The 18449-nt window shown below is 50.5% G+C and overlaps 2 pseudogenes; one reads left to right on the top strand and one right to left on the bottom strand.

Annotated features, from left to right (window-relative positions):
• Positions 1-2222: 2222 nt before the first annotated feature.
• On the bottom strand, positions 2223-9182 carry LOC136635938 (uncharacterized; annotated as a pseudogene).
• A 6430-nt stretch (positions 9183-15612) lies between these two features.
• Positions 15613-15732, top strand: LOC136635939 (5S ribosomal RNA; annotated as a pseudogene).
• Positions 15733-18449: the final 2717 nt, after the last annotated feature.

Genomic DNA, 18449 nt, shown 5'->3' with positions numbered 1-18449 from the left:
CATTCTGGACTATTGGTGGATCATGTGCCAGCTACTGCTCTCTCTCTCTCTCTCTCTCTCTCTCTCTCTCCCATGTTTCAGCTCAGGTGAGGCATCAGGAGATGTCATCACTGCAGTCCCATGATCACCACCCCAGAAGTGGTGGTGATCCTGATCCTGACAACCAGGCAGGAGGCTACAAACGGACGCTCCAAGAGCTTTGTGCGGCTCCCCTGCTTATGTGGCGAGTCCCGGTGCATCCTGCCTCTTGATAAGGGCAGTGTAATTAAAGTGACTTGAACCTCACCAAAGTCCTTTCTAATTAGCTTTGGCTGCAGCATTGAAGTGACACACCCTGAAGGCGTCTTTGTGGTTGGGAATGATGCAACGCAGGCGGCATCGCATCCCCTCGTGGGGAGGGTCAGTGCTTTGGCTCCAAGCCTTGATCCGTTTGTTGGGAGAGTTCCTCTCCTCTGAGGGAGCCGGAGCTCTCCTCCCCGGTTGCTGGCACCATTGTGCCTTGCAGCTCTCTCCACATATGGGTTTGCAGGCATGATTCAGGCACCTGTTTGGAGCTGCCCAGCTGGTGCTGAGAGCTGTTGGGGACTGTTGAGCGGCTGCCTTGGGTCAGGGACCGCCAGACTTGCGCCCTGATGGGCTCTCAGAGCCTGGGTGGCGTGACCTGCCATTGGCATTGGCTGTCTTGGGAAAGAAAGTGCTTTGCTGAAGCCAACAAGGGCTGCTTCATTCTGGAGTCCTGACTTGCTCCTTCTCCGTCCTGACTCCTGGCTCCCCTCCCCAGGGGCTGCTGGCACTGCCTGTGGTCCAGGCCTGTAGACCCACCTCCTGGGTTACTGACCCAGTCAAGCTCTTAAAGGGCCAGCACATTACAAGGCCCAACAGGCCAACTTGAATTTAGAGTGTGAGCAGGTCGAGGTGGGAAAGGACTGGGGATATCCACATCCCCCTGGTGCGGGGGTCCCGCTTTCCCTGGAGACTTGAGTCTCCTTCAGGCTCAGCTGTCAATGTATGCACAGAAGGGAAACGGGAGAGGAACCAATCAGCATGGACCTGTGCATTGCCCTCACTGCTCCGGACAACAAGTAGGAGGGCCTCTTACTGTGCTGTACTTACCGCGCCACCCCCCCTCTGGCTACACTACTGCACAAAGCTCGTTCTGCTGGTCCACAAAAGGCCATGGGCCTCCAGCTCCAGCGTTCCTATTCCAGAACAATTCACTTTTTAATCTCAGTATTTGGGGGCACTGGCACTCCATGCCATGGTTGAGCACAATCCCAGCTTGACAACCAGGGAAATTCTCTCCTCCAGTATTTGACTTGACATCCTCAGCTGAAGCGGGTGAAGGGAACGGAAGCCTCTCCCGCCTGCCGCTTGCTGACCCCACTGCAGGATGTCCAAGCTGAACACACGTCACTCCCGCTGGGTACTGGACTGCACTCTGTGGCTCTTCCCTGAGTGGCAGCGAGGGGCACAAGAGCTTGGCTGGAACCCGCCCGGGCTCCCCTCCCTTCCTTTGGTTTCATTCTTCAGCCAGGTGCTGGGCGGCTCTTCTTGGATGGAGTCAGCCAGAAGTTCCACTTTCTATGGGGCTTATTTGTGTTTTGAAGTCAGGCAGACTGTACACGAAACGTACCGCTCCTGCCAGCTCCACCTGTGACTGTCATAAAGAACTAACTAGCACTCCGGTTTGTTCTTTCCCTTGCTGGTTTTCTGGAAATGAGGGCTTGTTTCTAAGGTTCCTATTACACTATTTCAATATTTAGCAGATTATCTAAAAGTGTAAATTTCCTTCTTCACTGCAGCTGGAACAAACAGAAAAATTAAGAAGCCCACGCAGTGCAGTTCAAAGCATGAGAAATCTTTCTTGAAACCACCTTTGCCAGTGCAAATTCTGAGGGTGTCACATTGAGCTGGAGACTGGGGAGCTGCAGGGAGGGCCCCATGTGGGGTCCAAGCCATGTGCCCTTTGGAGTCTCTGCACCATGCCAAGTGATGCTGGGACATGTGCCAGACCAGGAGGGATGGCAGGGCCCCGTTGAGGGCAACCTGCCACAGGAAGACAGAAGGTCCCTGGTTTCCTCCTGCCTCGGCTTGGACCTTCACCCAGAAGGCTCCTCTGTGGGAAAGAACAGTCAGCTTGTTAAACTCTTCCATGTTGAGCTGCGCCTGCCCAAATTCTCCCTTCTGTACTGTGGTGAAACCCTGTCCTCCCTTGTCTCTGGTCACCCTGCTGCTGGGTCAGAAGCCATGTTTGCCCTTGGCCTGATGGCTTTGTGCTTCTTCTTCTCCAACTGACAAGCAAACCAAGAAAGGGACCTGGGACTGTGCACCCCAACCCATTTCCAAGAGCAGGAGAGTCAAGGGCTCAGGTGACCTCAAGAATGCCCCCTGCGTATGCTTTGAGGACATGTGAAAGTGTTCACCTGGGGCCAGCACAGGGGCCCAGGGCAGTGGCCAATAATACACCTCCATCTTCAAACACAAGTAGTGGGGGGGGGGGCAATGGAGTTTCAAACAGGGAACTAAAGACTGCTGCAGGAGGGGACCCCAGGAGCTTGCAGGCTGCTGATTGAGCACCAGGCTTCTGGGAGTGAGAAGCCAAGTCCAAAGCCAGGGGGAAAGAGTCAAAATGGGGGGGGGGGGCGCATTTGTTTCAAATGGGTCGTTGGTTGTCATGATCTGGGGGGGGCTGCTGCTCGTTATCGCTGCATTGGTCGGATTTGCTGCTGCTGACAAAGAGCAGGGCTTCATTTTTGTTTCAGTGCCTTTTCCCCCCAATCTCCTGATGAGCTGCTTGGAATATTGCTGAGCAGTTGAAAGGTGTCACAGACGTGTTTTGAATAAACAAATACAACATGTTGCCATTCCTCGCATCACAGGCGTTTGCCTGGGACGAGGCCTGTCAAGGCTCCCACTGGCTGATGGCTGACAATCCTGTACAGCGACCCCCTTCCACAGTTGTGCAGGGATCTCTTCCTGGCTCATGCTTCTCCTTTGCAACACATACAGGCCTGTCCTTCTCATCCACTCTTTGACCATCTGCAGATGTGACTCAATGCAGTTGGCCACCACAGACGAGAAGGACTCTGCCCATCTGGGGCGGGGGAAACTCACGGTTTAAAACCGCTTTTTTAAAAAACCTTTCCAGAGTGGCAGGCAGGCAGGCAGTCTTCAGCTATTAGACTGTCTCTTTCCAGAATGCACCAAGGCAAGCAACCTCCTCTCTTGGCCTTTGGTCACCCCAGGATGCAATGCAGAGCGTTTAATCACTTCCGTGTTGCATTTTCAGAGTGCAGGTCCAAGGGAGGATCACCGGCTTCATAGCTGAAGACTGCCTGCCTCCCGCTCTGGAAAGGTTAAAAAAGCGGTCTTTAAACTATGATTTCAATGGGATGCTTTCTTGGCACATTCGCTTATCGGCGGTTTCTGACATCAGCAGGTGCTCCGGGAATGGAAGCCCCACCGATGCTGAGGTTGAACTGCGTGCTTGGCTTATTCTCTGTTCAGCTGAACAACCTCTCACACCAATTCAAACAAAAGTTCAGATCTCGAGGGTGTCCTACATTTTATTTCTGAAACTTAATTTTGAGTGCTCCAGTTATTCTGAGGGAAAGGCAGGATATAAATCACTTAAATAAATACATTTAAACCCAATTCTTTTGGATTAATTTTAAGGCAACATTGTTAAGATAATTATATGAGATTCAGTTGGATTTCTTTCTAAATCCTATTAAAATATTTAATTGAAGACCTATTTTACAAAATGAAGATCTATTTTACTGTTTATGCAAATGCTGAAATCAAAATTCATGTTGCTTCCATGCAAATGCAAGACTGATGGATTTGCATGAGAACCTCTCCCACCCACACAGCTGCCCCCTTGGCCTGCAAAGAAACTGCTGCTGGTTCTCCTCTCCTCCTGCCATTGCCTCCTGCTCCAGATCCGCCCACTTTCCCTGCCGGTCCCAGTTGCCACTCAGAATTCAGAAACAAGGGTTTCAAGGATCTCTTGGATGACGATCAACCCCCTGTTCTTCAGTGAGTCACTGCGTGTAAAATAAACGTGTTTAAATAGAGGGAAGAGCATTAATGACCTCAATTTGAAGGATTTCTGCTGGAGCACTTTTGAATACAAAAGACATTAGTGCTCCAGCTCTCCCAAAGGCATTTATCTCATGGAAACCACTTTGACATGAAACAGGTGATTTTCCTCTGCGTTGCTGCAGAGCCCTTGACAGGAGCCCTGGAGACTCTCGGAGGCTCTTTCCCGAACATGCGCGGGGGGAGGGGGGCTGATAGATTACTGGCGGAAAGGGTTTCTTGGCTGCTTAGCTGTATCCTTCACGGGCTGGCAGACCCACAAGTCAGTTGGTGATAAGAGGATCTACCACCCCCTAAATGTAGTAATTTACTTGATTCCAAGTAAATCAAGCCATTTTAGGTGTACTGAAACCCACCTGCTCCCATATCAGAGGGTGGCATCAGAGCCCCCCCCTCCACTTTCCTCCCTTACATAAGGCCAGAGGGGCCAGCTGTGTGACATGCGGCCTTCTCAGCAATGGCACCAAGGTTGTCACATGCCCTCTGCCAGTCATAAGAACAGCCCCGCTGCATCAGGCCATAAGCCCACCTAGTCCAGCTTCCTGTATCTCACAGTGGCCCACCAAATGCTTCAGGGAACTCACAAGACAACAAGAGACCTGCATCCTGGTGCTGTCCCTTGTATCTGGCATTTTGAGGTACCATCACCTCAATTGCCACTGATTTGAGAAACACTACTCTTCTTCTTCTGTAGCACTTGTCCCATGTGGTGGTGGGGTTGGCTATTTGGGATGGGGGTCGCCATTTCTCTCGATTGCAGGCTTGGTCTGGGTGTAGGCGGGTAATTTTCATGTCGCCGTGCAGCATGTCAAGCCAGCGCTGCTTCGATCGGCCCTTCAGCCATTTGCCATTGACCTCCAGCTGAAGGCCCTTCTATGCCAGCATATCGCAGAACGTGGCTTCTATGCCAGGCATGCAGAATGTGGCTATTCCACTGAAGCTGGGATTCTCTCAACTTGTTGGCGATTGGAGCAACGCCATACCACTGCCGGATGTTGTCACTGCAGACGTGGTCAAAACAAGTGAGATCACTGATCCAGCACAGCATCTTTGTCTCCATGACACCGTGGTGGCATTCGACTTCTCTTGTCGCCGGCCAACATTCAGCTCCGTAGAGTGCAACTGGCTGGATGACCATCTGGTAGATCTTTGACCTGAGATGGCCGCTGATCTTCTTGTCGCAAAGGATACCAGTCATTGTGCGCCACTTTGTCCATGCTACGTTTACTTCCGCAGTGGTTTTGTGACTCAGGCTACTGACAGCCGCAATAATAATAATAATAATAATAATAATAATAATAATAATAATACAGGTATTTCTATACTGCCTTTCTTGGTCCTCAGACTTCTCCTTAGACTTTATTCAAGGCGGTTTACATAGGCAGGCAATTTAAATCCCCGTAGGGATTTTTACAGTTTGAAAGAAGGTTTCTATCTTTCAAGAAACCACAACATTCAGATGTTTCTTTCTTGATCTGGTCACACATTCTGGCCTCCATCCTCAGAGCAGATGGAATAGCTCGGCTTGGCTTGTCAGCTGCTTCAAGGTCTCACCATTCACGGTGCCGGTGGCCTCGAACTGGCGACCTTTGGATGTTATCTTCAGGCAAATGGAGGCTCAACCCTCTAGACCAGACCTCCTGCCCAAGGTGGTACCAATCAAGCCAAGGTATTCAAATGTCTCAGCACGTGACAAGTCGATGCCATATGCGGATTGTCCTGAGCTCATTGGGGTCTATCGTCATGAACTTTGTCCTCTTGACATTGAGACAGAGGCCAAACCACTGGTGGAGAAACACTGATTTAGACCAGGGGTCTCTAAAACCTGGCCCTGGAGCCAGATGTGGCTTGCAACAAACCTCTATCCAGCCTGCAGCAAGCCTCTGGCCCACTCAACTGAATGTGACCAGAGCTCTGCTCCAGTTGCCTCTGTGGGGTGTTCTGAGGGCCAGGGAGGTCCTGCATCTCCCCTCAGAATGCCTTCTAAAGGCCTAAAAACATAACTTCCTGAAACCAGGTTTTGGGGCTGTCTGAAGGCCTAAATACATAATACATAAATGTATTTATTTAAATTTTATATTTCAAATTTATTTATTTTTCTGGCCCTCAACACCATGTCAGATATCTGATGTGGCCCTCTGGCCTAAAGGTTTAGAGACCCCTGATTTAGACTAAACTAAAAGCGAGGGCAAGTGTCAATCTAAAAGCAACCAAGAGTCAATCAAAAACCAGCAGACAGACAGCACCCAACAATAGCTTAAAACAAAAGGCCATAAAATCTCCTCAATGAAACCCAGACTTAATTAAAAGCTCATTGGAATAATGAGCCTTGAGATCCTGCTGGAATATCATCAAGGCTGAGGCAGTGGGCAAATCCTCAGAGAGCGAATGCCACAGCTGAGTGACCTTCCTCCATTCATCAGGCCTCTCGCCTCCAAGGAGGGGGTGGCACCCACAGGAGAGCTCTCTCTGATGACTGAAGGGGTAGGTCGGATGGTGTGGAAGGAGATGACCCTCCGATAAGCTGGTCCCAGGCTATGAAGGTGCTTTGGGGAAAAAGCTCACACAAAGTTCGTTTGTCTGACTATGTGAAAACGGTCAAATCCAGCAGGAGACATTTTTTAATTCTTTACTGAAGCACCAGGGAGTAGCACTCCAAGGGGGCAATTCTACACTGCGCTAGAACAGGAAAGCCAAGAGGCTTGCGCTTTATCCAGCGCAGGATAGGGACCCAAAATAGTTCAGCCAGAGACAAGAGGAAACTTTTCCCTTTACCTCCGGGTAAAGCATGCTAGCCCCTATGGGTCTTCTCGGATTTGCACCACCTCCTGAGGTGAAGCTGCTCTGATCTCCCCGGGAATGAGGGTTGGAATCCAGCATTACTGCTGGATCTCAGTCCTGCCTCCTGCTCCCCATCTGCCCGCCCGCCCAGGAATGCCTCCCCTCCCACCTCCCTCCCACCCACCCCAGAGCCTTGCGTCAGCCCACCTAGGCTCACAGAGTAAGCTGCCATGGCTGGATTCAGCCTTCGTGCACCGACGCAGCTTACTCCTGAGGAGGCGCAAACGTGCTTTACGGCGTGTTTGCAACCCTCCTGGGCCGGCCAAGGGACTTGCAATGGCCCATGGGCGCCTCTGGCTTGCGCCCCAAATCAGCCAGCCAGTTGGCTCTCCCTGGTATTCATCCAAGCAAAATACAGAGCCTTCAGCTCAAGCAACGATGACTTGGCAAAAACCAGTAAGTAAGACTTCCAGCAACTGTTTTCCCCACCCTGTTTGTGCACCAGTACCCCCTTGTGCCCCCCCAGCCCATTCTGGACTCATCATTGCCATTGGGACAGATCATTCCGCAGCTCGGTTGGAGAGCCCTGAACATTCTGCAGAACAGTCTAGAGTCAGAGGTCACGAATGAATTAATTCCTATCCCAGGGTTTTCAAGTTTAAAACTAGCACCTGGAACTGGGCAGCCCTCAGAACAGCCCTCAGAGCAGCAGCCCAACCGAATGAAACTGCCAAGCTCCAGTGACAAGTCCGGACCCTTCTCTGTCCCACTACCTATCATTGCAAAAGCCAGAGCCCAGAAGAGCTTGTGCTTGCTGTGGTGACGGCATCTGGCCTGGACGCCTTTAAAAGGGGATTGGACAAGTTCCTGGAGGAAAAATCCATCACGGGTTACAAGCCATAGAAATGGGCTATGTCAGAATGCCAGTGCAGGGGAGGGCGCCAGGATGCAGGTCTCTTGCTGTCTTGTGTGCTTCCTGGGGCATTTGGTGGGCCACTGTGAGATACAGGAAGCTGGACTAGATGGGCCTATGGCCTGATCCAGTGGGGCTGTTCTTATATTGTGTGGATCTGCAAATGAACAAAATGCCACTTGTTTTTTACATCCCTACTTAACACCCCAGTGGAAGAAATAAGGTCTAATTGACCACAGCTTATCTTGAGGTCTATTTAAATGTCTGGCTATATACAGTACATGATGAGGACAAGACTTTGACTAGAGAAAGAATGAGTTTTGCCTTTACTAATATGGCCACAGGAGGTCTGGCAGCAGGAGTTACTCTCTCTGTAGCTTGCAGGCTGGTTGCCTGCACAACGGGCTTCTCAGTTAAGCAAGACTGTTACGAGAAGTACCTGTGCTGTGAGCGCACAGTTAGGAGGCCTCTCTGACACGTACGCTTTGGACCTGTTCGGAAATATGCTGTCCTTAACAGGACGAATCTCCTGCTGCAACAATAATTGATATTAGGTTCTCAGGGAATCATTGATATTGACGGACACAGATGCCCTCTCCAAAGATGCCCCTGCATGTTGGAGGATGACTGTGGGTCAGTGGGAATGGCCTCTCTGTGCCCTTATGACAGCAGAACGACTGGCATTGAGACATCGGCAGGATCGGGCCTCCCACTATTGCTCCATGGACTGCAGAGCTTTTGACTTTGTCAAATTTGGAGTGAACGGCTGGTCCACGACCACCACAACGGATGAATCTGAGAGTATTGGGAAGCCGCTCCTCAGTAGATCTGTAAGACATGTGAAGTTTGCAATCCTGTGTAACATCAATTGCTTAAGTATCCTGAGCTACAGAAATCATTTTCTCTTTGCTTTTCTCCCAGTTGATGAGGGGTTTTATTTTCTGTTATCTTTCAGGTTTCTCTCTCCAATTGCTGATCTCTTCTGAGTATTTTTTTCTCACAAAATGAAACAAAGTTTAGGAAAAACAAAAAAGCCGTCCCTCCCATGCGCAGCCTGGTGCTCTTCCTTTGGAACAGTCTCGAGTGCCTTTATCATTTCCTGCATTGGGTGCCTGATTTGGGACTATGTCGTGCTATGAAGCAGCAACCAGAACTTTTAGAAGGAAAAGGAAAGGCAGCCTTGAAGTGGAGATAGGAATGCAGGCAACAGTCCAAGATAAGAAGCCCGTTCACCATCATAGCCACTCTGAAGTCTCAAAGGCAGTACCCAGTGCTGGGCCCAGGTTTCTGCCTCCTGCAGCACATCAATCCATTGCGTGAACTTCACCCCAGCCACCTTGTGGAAATGTGGAATGCGGTAAGCCTCCTTGGATGGAGGACTCCCCATTCTCACGGCAGGATTGGGGCAGGTAGCAGGCTAAACTAGGGGCATTTCATGGTGGAAAGGGGAGGATCTCTGTGGCAGCAGTGCACATCAAGACACTACCCTGCCTTTCCCAGCCCAACACGGTCCCTGAGGCTCTTGGCTCACGGAGACCCATTGGAGGCCAGGAAGCTTATGGGGAGTAAGTAACACTGATTTTTACTTACCTCTCCCAGGATATCTGGTTGCCCCCTGCACCATAGCATGCAGTGCACACTCTGTTGGCACATGAGTATCATGCAGACTGGTTGGGGATAGGCTTGGGCTGCTTGGAACCTGCAGCCCTCTGGTTTGCTGGCATCCATAGTGCCAGTTATACCTGCTCACACAAGTTTCCCTGGGCTCCAGGAGTGCTGGGAAAGGCTGCTTCCCAGAGTTCAGGGGTCCTGACTAAGGGTCCACATGACCTGGAAAATTGCATTTTCCAGAAGTCTGGCACCTACCATGATGCAACTGCTTCTTGAAGGCTGCTGCAAGAGCAGCCCTTCTCATTGGCGCATCTGTGATGGGAGAAGAGGGCACAGGATGGGCCTTGAGAAGGGCTCGTGGTGCATGGGCAGCAGGCCTCCTTGTAGTCAGTCCCTGGCTGGGCAGCTCCTAAGGGCACAAGATGAAAGAGGGAGTCTTTATGTTCTAGATCAGGGGTGCCCAAACCCCGGCCCTGGGGCCACATGTGGCCCTCAAGGCCTCTCAATGTGGCCCTCAGGGAGCCCCCAGTTTCCAATGAGTCTCTGGCCCTCTGGAGATCGGTTGGAGCCTGCACTGGCCCGATGCAGCCGCTCTCAGCGTGAGGGCGACTGTTTGACCTCTCACGTGAGCTGTGGGATGAGGGCTTTCTCCACAGCTTGCTGTTTCACAGCCGTGATGCAGTAGCAGCAGCAAAGGAAAGGCCAGCCTTGCTTTGTGCAAGGCCTTTTATAGGTGTTGCGCTATTGTAAGGCCTTCATTCATTCCTATAAGTTCATCTTTAATATATTCATTTATGTATACTTATGTAAATGTATTCAAATTTTAAATGTAAGTTAATTCTTTTTTTCCCCCGGCCCCCGACACAGTGTCAGAGAGATGATGTGGCCCTCCAGCCAAAAACTTTGGACACCTCTGTTCTAGATGGAATCACTGCTGCCTGAAGACAGACAGACGGACCGACCAAGAAGAGCCATCTCAGGGCAGAGCCATGACTGCAGGTGCTAGACCTACTCTCAGGGAGGCGGTGTTTGCCTGCCTGCATGTCTGCCTGCTTGCAGAGGGTTCCTCTTTCTCAGCTACTGCATTTTTTTTCTCCCCGGTGCAAATGCTCAAACATTCCTTGCTCTGGGTTTGTAAGTTGCTCTCTGGGCTGACTTGTAGCAATTATCCTATAAACGACACTCAGCAGAACCAGACCATAATTATACCACAATTATTTGAGGGCCAAACTACGGCCCTTCATCTGCAGTGCAAAGGATACCAAGAAGCAAAAACAGAGAGGAGAGGAAAGCGACCAGAGAGCCAGAGCCTGCATGGGTGGGGCTGCTGGCCACTCGCTGCTGGAGGGAGGGGTCTCTCCCCAGTCATGGGCAGTTGCCGTGGAGCCTGGGGAAGGGAGGCTCTCCTGCTCATGTCTCTTTGGAGCCTCTGTGCCCTGATCGCTCCAGGAGCAGAACCATCCCCAGAGCCACAGAAGCCTCTCCTTTCAAAAGCACTGGCATGTATCCTGAAGCAGAAGGGGAGGGGAGGGGAGGGGGCTTGGGCATGATTGCTGAACCAGCTCTCCCTGGGGGCCGGAGCCTGGCTTCTTGCAGAGGCAGAGCAGGGCCTCAGATGATGCCCTCAGCAGGTGGACAGGCTGACTTTGACCAGTCCCTGCTTGTTCTGGAATGCACACATCTACATGTGCATGAGGGCTCCGAAGATAGTTGCAGGACTCCAGGGGCAGAAGAACTAATGGGGGAAGGGGAAGGGGCCCAAGACGTAAGGGCATCCCCAAAGAAGCAGCCACTACATGAGCAATTTAAAAAAAATGCCCCAGAGAAAGAGGAAGTGGCGACATCGCAAAAGGCCAGAAAGGCTGCACGAAAAGCTCAGTGATGAAGGTTAAAGAAGGACACTGTATAGGAAATGGCAGGCAGGAGAGCTCACCACAGACAAGTGGCCTCGGCACAGTGGCACAGCTAGCGGGCGTGGGCCGCCCCAGATGACACCCTCAGGGCAGTGACACCACAAGTGACCAAAATTGCAAAAATCACCATTGTTAGGAATATCATCATTGGCAACCTTCAGTCTCGAAAGACTCTGGTATCGCGCTCTGAAAGGTGGTTCTGGCACAGCGTCTAGTGTGGCTGAAAAGGCCAATCCAGGAGTGACAATCCCTTCCACACTGGGAGCAAGTGCAGTCTGTCCCTGGTCTGTCTCCCTGGCTGTGGGCCTTCCTTCTTTGCCTCTTAGCCTCAGACTGTTGGCCAAGTGTCTCTTCAAACTGGGAAAGGCCATGCTGCACAGCCTGCCTCCAAGCGGGCCGCTCAGAGGCCAGGGTTTCCCACTTGTTGAGATCCACTCCTAAGGCCTTCAGATCCCTCTTGCAGATGTCCTTGTATCGCAGCCGTGGTCTACCTGTAGGGCGCATTCCTTGCACGAGTTCTCCATAGAGGAGATCCTTTGGGATCCGGCCATCATCCATTCTCACGACATGACCGAGCCAACGCAGGCGTCTCTGTTTCAGCAGTGCATACATGCTAGGGATTCCAGCACGTTCCAGGACTGTGTTGTTTGGAACTTTGTCCTGCCAGGTGATGCCGAGAATAATAAATAATAATAAACTTTATTTGTATCCCGCCCTTCTCCCTAAAAGGGACCCAGAGCGGCTATGAGAGAGAGAGAGAATGTGTCAGAGGCAGCGCATGTGGAAAGCGTTTAGGAATAATACCATCATGTTATATATCATTTGATGTGGAATGTACAGCAGAATGAAATGAAACAAACCGGAGTGGAATATCTCTGTTCTATCAAAGGTTATGACCAAAAAAACAAGAAAAAGCACCTGACTTATGTAATGAAGTGGATTTCCTTAACTCAAAACTGAGAAATGCGTCTGGGTGTTCTAACAGCTGTTATTATGACAGGGAATCAGTAAGATGTGATTATGAGTCAGCTCCCTTTTCCATAGATCAGTGTTAATACTCTAGTGCCTATTCAGCTGTGTGACTGTCATCAAGTTGGGCACTGCTTTTTGGTTGGTTACTGGACTGTTCTATAGTTAAATAAATAAATAAAGTTAGTGGGACTGACACCATGAGTTAAAGGACCAGCTGACACCAGTCCTCGTGATGCTGCTGGTGGGAAGGTTGAGTGTTGAGGGTCACTGCCTTAGATGACTTGGAAAGTGCATTCTCAACACTCGTGGTGGACTATAGTCTATCCGTGGCTATTACCATGATGGCTACATTGAACCTCCAGGTGCAGGGGGCTTATGCAACTGAGCACTATGTGCAGGGGAGCAGCAGCTGGGGACGGCACTGACTTTCATCACCTGCTTGTGGGGAAATGTTCACTGCGTTTATTTTATTCATTTCATGTCATGATTATTACTGTCACTCAGCCTCACCTACCTCAGAGGGTTGTTGTAAGGATAAAGGGGAGGGTTGTTGTAAGTTGTAACCCTGAGCTCTTTAGAAGAAGGTGATATAAAAATGTGAAAATATAATTAATTAATTTTGTCCTATGGAGGGTGCCAAAAATTTATGGGCCCTGGGCATCAAATGACCCAGCTATGCCTCTGCCAGGCATGTAGACAGAATGTCGGAAATGCAAAAACCTCGCTGAGGCTGGCCGGGGGATGCCAAGAGCAACAGAAATGCTCTTCTTAGGTTTTTTCCAAAGAAAGAGAGAGAAAGAAGTGGAATGAAGGGGTAGGAATGCTGCTTATTCATAAGGATGGTGAGTTGCCGTCTGGTGAAACTGCTGCACTCCTCGTTCATGTTCATCTTGTCCTGAAAGAGGAGTTGAGCAAACATGTATGCTGGTTCATATATGGCTGGGGAAGGGGTGGCATATGCCCTTCTTAAAGAGTAGGGTAGTGTATTAGGATCAGGGCAGGTCTGCAGATTAGAATTGACAAAGAGCTGATTAAGCACTACCTAACTGGCCTAAATGAATTCAAGTCCTTTGAATTTGGATTTGAATTTGGATTCAATTTCAAAACTGAATTTGGAATGCTAATGGGTTCTGAGCTGTCTGTGACAGATCAGGAGAGAGATCTTGGGGTGGTGGTGGACAGGTCGATGAAAGTGTCGACCCCATGTGCGGCGGCAGTGAAGAAGGCCAATTCTATGCTTGGGATCATTAGAAAGGGTATTGAGAACAAAACGGCTAGTATTATAATGCCGTTGTACAAATCTATGGTAAGGCCACACCTGGAGTATTGTGTCCAGTTCTGGTCACTGCATCTCAAAAAAGACATAGTGGAAAAGGTGCAAAAGAGAGCGACTAAGATGATTACGGGGCTGGGGCACCTTCCTTATGAGGAAAGGCTACGGCGTTTGGGCCTCTTCAGCCTAGAAAAGAGACGCCTGAGGGGGGACATGATTGAGACATATAAAATTATGCAGGGAATGGACAGAGTGGATAGGGAGATGCTCTTTACACTCTCACATAATACCAGAACCAGGAGACATCCACTAAAATTGAGGGTTGGGAGAGTTAGAACAGACAAAAGAAAATATTTCTTTACTCAGCGTGTGGTCGGTCTGTGGAACTCCTTGCCACAGGATGTGGTGACGGCATCTGGCCTGGATGCTATTTAAAAGGGGATTGGACAAGTTTCTGGAGGAAAAATCCATTACGGGGTACAAGCCATGATGTGCATGTACAACCTCCTGATTTTAGAAATGGGCTATGTCAGAATGTCAGATGCAAGGGAGGGCATCAGGATGAGGTCTCCTGTTATCTGGTGTGCTCCCTGGGGCATCTGGTGGGCCGCTGTGAGATACAGGAAGCTGGACTAGATGGGCCTCTGGCCTGATCCAGTGGGGCTGTTCTTATGTTCTTATGACCAGACAAACTGCATCCTCAGGTACTGGAAGAACTTGCTGATGTTCTCTCAGAACCTCTGTTAAGCCAGTGAAATATGGACCCGACAGTACAATAGATTCACCATTGGTTGGACAATCACACAGAAAGAGTGCTCTTCATCAATGGCACCTCGTCAACCTGGCCGACAGTGTTGAGTGGAGCACCACAGGGCTCTCTCATGGGCCCTGTTCTCTTCAACCTCTTGGTCAATGATGCAGCTGAAGGAGCACAGGGAATCCCTACCAAATGTGCAGATGACACTCAGCTAGAGGAACAGAGAGCACTGCAGAAGGCCGTGGAAGCATTAAGGAGGACCTTGGCAGCATGGAATATGGGGCTGCAAGGAACAAAATGACATTCTGCAGAGACAAAGGCGAGGTCCTGCACTTGGGCAAAAAAAACAAAGGCACAGGTGTGGAATGAGGCAGCCCAACATCTGAGACAGATCTCGGCGTTGCAGTGTATCACAAACTGAACATTAGTCAGAAGGGGGTCCAGCTGCAAAAAAGGCTAATGCTATTTTAGGTGGCACTGGTCTAGCCCTAGTTTCCAAGGAGTGAAAATGTCCTACTCAATTTCTGAGGATGGTGGTGGGTCCTCCCCACTGGAGGTCTTCAAGCAGATGCTCGACAGGCACCTTTGAAGATGCTCTGGAGCGGGCTTTCCTGCCTCAACAGGGGAAAGGATCAGGTAGCTTTCAAAGGCCTTTCCAGTTCTTGGAACCCATGATTCTGTGTTGTGCTCTGCAGACACTTGCATTATGCATTTGCTAGTGGCCCCAAACGTCTCATCTAGGGATCTTGATGTCTTGGGTCATGCTGCACTCCCACAAGCCACAAGAACAGAAGAGGCTCAGAGTGCACTGAGTCATAATCAATTGATTTATTGAGAAAAATTAATAAAATGACTAGAAGCAATTACATCGAATTGTTTAAAAGCAGCACACAATTACTAAAGAAAGAAGCAAACCATGATTGTAGAATGAAACTTATCCTGGAAAAATGAGAGGCAGCACTTCTCAGGAGAGGAAGGTCACCTGTTCTTAAAGCAAGAGCATGACTTGGTTCCAAGGGAGAGCAGCAGCCCATCTCGACTAAAATATGCAACTTGTCCCTTAAAACAACCATGGTACCAGAAGATTGGAGGATAGCCGATCTTTAAAAAGGGAAAGAGGTGGGACCCATTAAACTATAGGCCGGTCAGCCTAACGTCTATACCAGGTAAGATGTCTCATCAAAGATAGAATCTCAAAACACATAGATGAACAGGCCTTGCTGAGGGAGAACCAGCCTGGCTTCTGTAAGGGTAAGTCTTGCCTCACAAACCTTTTAGAATTCTTTGAAAAGGTAGCAGCAACTGTTACCCTGCACATGCCTGATCTTGTCTGATCTCGGAAGCTAAGTAGGGTCAGGCCTGGTTAGTACTTGGATGGGAGACCGCTTGGGAATACCAGGTGCTGTAGGCTTATACCATAGTCTTTCGAGACTGAAAGTTGCCATCCATTTCTTTGAAAAGGTCAACAGGCACCTGGATGTGGGTGAACCCGTGGACATTATATATCTGGACTTTCAGAAGGCATTCGACATGGTCCCTCACCAAAGGCTACTGAAAAGACTCCACAGTCAGGGAATTAGAGGGCAGGTCCCCTCATGGATTGAGAACTGGTTGAAGACCAGGAAACAGAGAGTGGATGTCAATGGGCAATTTTCACAATGGAGAGAGGTGGAAAAGAGACGCCTGAGGGGGGACATGATTGAGACATACAAAATTATGCAGGGGATGGACAGAGTGGATAGGGAGATGCTTTTTACACTCTCACATAACACCAGAACCAGGGGACATCTGCTAAAATTGAGTGTTGGGAGAGTTAGTACTGACAAAAGAAAATATTTCTTTACTTGGCGTGTTGTTGGTCTGTGGAACTCCTTGCCACAAGATGTGGTGACGGCATCTGGCCTGGATGCCTTTAAAAGCATATTGGACAAGTTTCTGGAGAAAAAATCCATTATGGGTTATAAGCCATAATGGGTATTTGCAACCTTCTGATTTTAGAAATGGGCTATGCCAGAAGCAGGACGGCACCAGGATGAGGTCTGTTGTTATCAGGTGTGCTCCCTGATGCATTTGGTGGGCCGCTGTGAGATACAGGAAGGTGGTGGACTCAATGGGCCTTTGGCCTGATCCAGTGGGGCTGATCTTATGTTCTTAGAGGGAGGTGTCATAAGAACGGTGCCCTTGCAGACAAGATGGCACATGTGCATGCAGTCCTGCTGGCATTCCGGCACAGCAGCTTCACCTGCTCCATCTCTGGAAAAGGGGTGCTCCGTTTGTAGAGGGCGAATTAGAGCCTATAGTACAACCAAATTGAGGGCCTGCAATTAAAATATCCCACATTTAAACCAAGTCTCAATGGACCTGCCCTCTCTCCAGTCTATATACCGGAAGTCATACTTGAGGAAGAGAATGGCCACTCATTTGAAGGAGGCCCCCAGTTGTTTCCAGCTCTTAGGAAACAGAAGTGGGTGATTAGCTTGCTCTGAACTGGGGGTGACTCTCAGGCACACCCCAATGGTGCAATGCAGAGGTGATCAGCAGGGGCCGCAGGCTGTTCTGGGCCCGACCATCACAAAGACCCTCTTGTCACCTGGGAGCTCAAAGAGAGCCAGGCTTCCCTGCTGGCACAGACCCTGCTTCGCCCCAGCGTTGCAAGAGGCTGATCTTTGCCTCGGGGGATCTGGTAGCCCACCCAGGGCTTACAATGCAGCCCACCTGCAGGGTGATGAGGTCCGCCTCCTTGGACGTGTGCATCTTCCGACTGAGGCGGGGCTGTCTGGCGCTGATTTCCACGCACACTCACGTGGGCAGCAGAACCGGTCGGGCAGCACAAACCTCTTCAGAGGCTGGAATATCATTTTGCACAAGAACAAGCAAGCAAAGGAGCGAGGCACCCGTAGCTGCTCGCCAGAGAAAGAGTCAGCTGGACGTGGCAGAGACCATGAGGCTCCCCCGGCCCCGCATTCTGGTTGTTTGTGATGCCTCTTGGCTGAACCTGCTGAGGGCATCGCTGCAGCAGGCTGGCCACCAATGACCGAGAAAAGGGGGGGATAATCATTAAAGAGAAGACGTGTTGAGGGGCTGCCCGAGTGGAGTGGCAAGGAGTGGGCTGGAGTAATCCTGGGGGTTGCAACCTAGTTGGCCAGTAGAACCAAAAAACCAACCAAGAGAAAAGTGGGAATGCTTGGGAGTCCACGAGAAGCCTTTGGAGGATAAATCCCAAGGGATGGGAGGAGGGCTGGAAGTGGAAGAAGAGCTGGCTGGGGTGAGCTGGCTGGCAAAGATGTTGGGGGCTGCCCATGTCTACCTGCTTGTGACTGGAAAGCGAGTGAGCTGCAAGTGTTATCAGCCCATCAGATAAGACTCCGTGCCGCAAACCAGCAACATTCCCATTCCACGGCCTGGTCTCCTCGCCTCCCTGCACCTGAGGGACCAGCCACCAAGCCTCCCCTCTGTGTTTTCAGTCTGGCTCATAAATGGATGGGGTGGGGGGGGTGTGCAGTTCTTCAAGAGTGCTCTGCCCTTGGAATCATCTGAATTTGCCCTCTTTGCTGTCCTTGCTAAACCCACGTGGACATCCTTTGCAGGTGAGATGGAGCTGTCCTTGCCCAGGTGAGCTGAGGCGCTTGCCTGAAAACCTCTTTGCTGCAGAGAAGGGCCGGTCCCACCCTGGCCTGGCTTTCTGTGTCCAGGAGAACGCCCTTGTCAGCCCCGTGTCTTCTCTGCATCGCAGCCTGGCGGACGAGGCACCGATCACCTGCCTGAAGACTTTTTGTCTTTGTATCAGCTTTGGAGTGTGCCTGGAGAAGTGCGTGTGTCAGCAGCATCTCATGTTCAGAAGTAGGTCAAATGACCTGAGCCGGCTCTGGCAGGCCCCTCCTCTGCTGCCGCCCTTGGCAGTGTGATGCGAGTGACTGCCTTGCAGCGGGCCTGGGCTTGAGGCAGGTGCTGCCTCTGCTCTCCTCCGTTCTGCAGGATATCATTTCCCCAGCCGAGCAGTGCTTTCCTTCCTTCAGGTTTCACACCAGCCGCTCACCTCTGGCTACCTGGGCCAAGAGTCACCTGTTCACAGCGACGGTTCTCTCCCATCAGTTCTCTTCCATCTTCCGTTCCAGGGGCTGCCCCTTG

Source organism: Tiliqua scincoides, unplaced genomic scaffold (assembly GCF_035046505.1).
Source record: "Tiliqua scincoides isolate rTilSci1 unplaced genomic scaffold, rTilSci1.hap2 HAP2_SCAFFOLD_152, whole genome shotgun sequence".
NCBI classification, from domain to species: domain Eukaryota; kingdom Metazoa; phylum Chordata; class Lepidosauria; order Squamata; family Scincidae; genus Tiliqua; species Tiliqua scincoides.
Note: the sequence above shows the minus strand (reverse complement) of the source record. Positions and strands in the feature narration are given on the sequence as shown.